This window comes from Protobothrops mucrosquamatus, unplaced genomic scaffold (assembly GCF_001527695.2).
Source record: "Protobothrops mucrosquamatus isolate PMUCROS unplaced genomic scaffold, P.Mucros_1.0 scaffold_188, whole genome shotgun sequence".
NCBI classification, from domain to species: Eukaryota; Metazoa; Chordata; class Lepidosauria; order Squamata; family Viperidae; genus Protobothrops; species Protobothrops mucrosquamatus.
Window position 1 is genome coordinate 39,609 of NW_015386264.1, and position 3,062 is coordinate 42,670.

Below are 3,062 nucleotides of genomic sequence, written 5' to 3' on the forward strand. Positions count from 1 at the left end.
CCAAGAAGTTCTTCTGTTTCAACTCTCATCTGTTGTACTATTTGTTTAGAAATTTGTACCAGAGAGTCCTGTAAATCTTTAAGAGTAATGTAAGGAGGAGGGGAGGGTGGGGGAGTTTTAGCTTTCTGCTGTGTAGATTGTACAGCTGGAGAAGGAGTAGCTGCTTTAGGTACTGCAGAAGTTCCAGTACGTTTAGAAGCCATTCTTAATTTTAAAAGAGTCTTAATAGTCAATCCAAAACAGCAAATATTTAAACAAATTTTTCTTGAATTTTTTCTTTTTCTTTTTTTCAAAGTCTTTACAGTCTTTACAGTGTAGCAATCCACAACCGGAAGAGAAGTGAAAGTTTCCCTTTGAAACAAAGAAGCGGCTCGCCTGCAGCCATTTTTTTCCCCAAAGTTAACTTTCGATTATAACAATTGAGAAGAAGCCTTTATTCTTTCTGAGTTAAAGTTATATTTTTTTCCAAACAAGTCCAAGTTCCTGGTCAGCTCTGTCTGTTGATTTACTCACAGTTAAAAAGTTTTCAAAGTTTCAGAGGTGGAGACGACGTCTGGCTTCGCTGCAAGGACGAAGACATCCCGGTCTGCGGAGGAAGCTCTGAGCTCCGGAGGAGTTCTCACCTTCGTCTCCCTGGAAGCTCCTAGGGAGACTAGGGAACTCTACTCCTACTCAGAGTAAAGCTCACCTTCTCTCCTTCTCCCGGGGAGAAAGCTCAAGCCACCAAACAGCTGATAGACGCTGTTTCGGCAGCTTTAACGCAGCCCCGGACGGGAGGCTGTCAAAAAGCCTCCATCGGCCGTCAAAAAGCCTCCATCGGCCGTCGCCGAGCCACCGGAAGTCCACCATGTTCAATGTTTTTAATCCTTTTTTTTCTTTGTACTCAATAAAAACTTATATTTAAAAAAATAAAAATAAAATTAATACAATTTTAGATAAAGTTCAATCAAACAAACATCCTCAATCACCTTGCAATTATGATAATCTATATCCTGTTTTAAGCTTTACTAATTGCAATTGTCTTATTCCAGTTACATTTCAATAGACATATAGTTGGGATTTCAGGTATCCTTAATAGATCGTTCATTAAAACTAATTTTTTCCCTATCACAAATGGCTCTTACTCTCTCTCTATTACAGCATATTTTTCACGTTTAAAATAACAATATAAATCCAACAAATACAGTTCTATTTTTTAAAATATATTCTATCATTTCATCAATCCACATCTATAAAAAAATCTTTTTAAGCCCTTTTGTAAAGTTTACACCTTCAAATACTTATCAAGTATAATGTCAAGAAATTCCCTGCCTTCATTCATTATTAAATCAAACAGAAATTCTCTCTCTATTTCAAAATAATTATCATATTTAAAATAATAGTATAGTTCCAAAAAAACCCCACATATCTATTTTTAAACATGTGTTCTATCATTTCATCACTCTACGTCTATAAAATCTTTTTAACCCCTAAACAAGTTTGCTCCCTAATAATTATCAACTATGATATCAATCAATTCTCATCTTTCATTATTAAATCAGACAAAATCTCTAAAGCCTTTTTAACCCATCAAGTAACGTTTTATATCACATTTAAACCTGACTCTAGCTTTCTTTCTAGGCCAAGTTGGTTCCCATATTAAAACTTTTCGATTATCAAACCTCAAACTTTGGTTACAAAAATTTCTAATCAATTCAAACTGAGCAAAACTTTCTTCTCTTCCTGGCAATATCATCTGAGTGTTATATTGACTTTTATTCCATATTATAATTGTAAATAAGTTATCCGCTTTGTTGTGGTTTCCAGAAAGTTGTATCTGAGTATCAATCTTTGTAGTTTTCAGTAATTGAACTGAATCAGTTACAGTTAATTCTTGATCATCCAAGTTATCCATCTGTTGTAGGTAACGTCGTGTAGAATTAGTTGGCTCAGTGGTTACCACCTTTTCTCCCAGCGTAGATTCATCATTGGGTTGTAAGCATAATGTCTCTGTCTCTTTAGATCAGCGGTTCTCAACCTATGGGTCGCGACCCCATTTGGGGTCGATCGACCATTTCACGGGGGTCGCCAAGCAAGGCTGTCCACCATTTTTCCCCTTTTCCGGCGGGTGCCTTACCTCCCTTGAGCTGGGCCAGCTGGTGGTCAGCCTGCTCCGTCTCTGCCGCTTGCCAGCTACGCCTCGGCCGGCGCACGGGGCGGAACCACGCATGCGCAGTGCTCCCGGGCAGGGAAAGTCCTCGACTTACGACCGGTTGGGTAGTCCTTGACTTACGACCGGTTTAGTCCTCGACTTACAACCGGTTTAGTCCTCGACTTACGACCGGTTGGGGGTCGCGGCATTAAAAAGGTTGAGAACCACTGCTTTAGATTGTGTGTCTTGATGTATGAAAGCCTGTTCAGTATTGCTCTGTTCTTCCTCTGGTGTTCCTTGTTCCATGGCTTGATTCATTATTGGAGGGTCAGTTGAAAGTGCCAAGGTGGCATCTTTAGATTGTCTCCTCGGTTTCCAATAAGTTTTGAAGTCTTCTGTCATTTCAAAAAAAAATTCCAATATTAGATCATAGTCAAGATATGGAATATTTCCTTCCATTTTGGTGGTAGACTAGCCTGTTCCTTTATTAGAGACTATATTTAACAAAAGTCCACAAATATCCGCACCCAAAGGTCTACTAGCCAGCTTCACCACCCAAATGTCAGATTATCTTTTCTCTTTTACTGTCATGTGAAGTCCAATCACCAAGATACAGTTGTAGTGTCACTTTAGCCACCAGATGTCCTCAGTGGACTGTGAGATCTTTTTTTCCACGTTGATAAAGTTAAAAAAAAAGTTTTCACTCTTATTTTTTAAAATTTAACAAGAGAGTGTTAGAAGTAAGTCTTCATCCTGGTTCATCCAAGCCGGGAATAAATAAGCAAACATGGCGACTGCTTTGGGAAGAAGGTTACAGTTTATTGCAGAAGAAAGATGGTCCTTGCAAGAAGGAGCAGAGGAGAAGAAAGAGAGTGAGCACATGGGTAGAAGGTTTTTTATACCCCCTCTAGCCCTGTTTGGAATAGTTTCC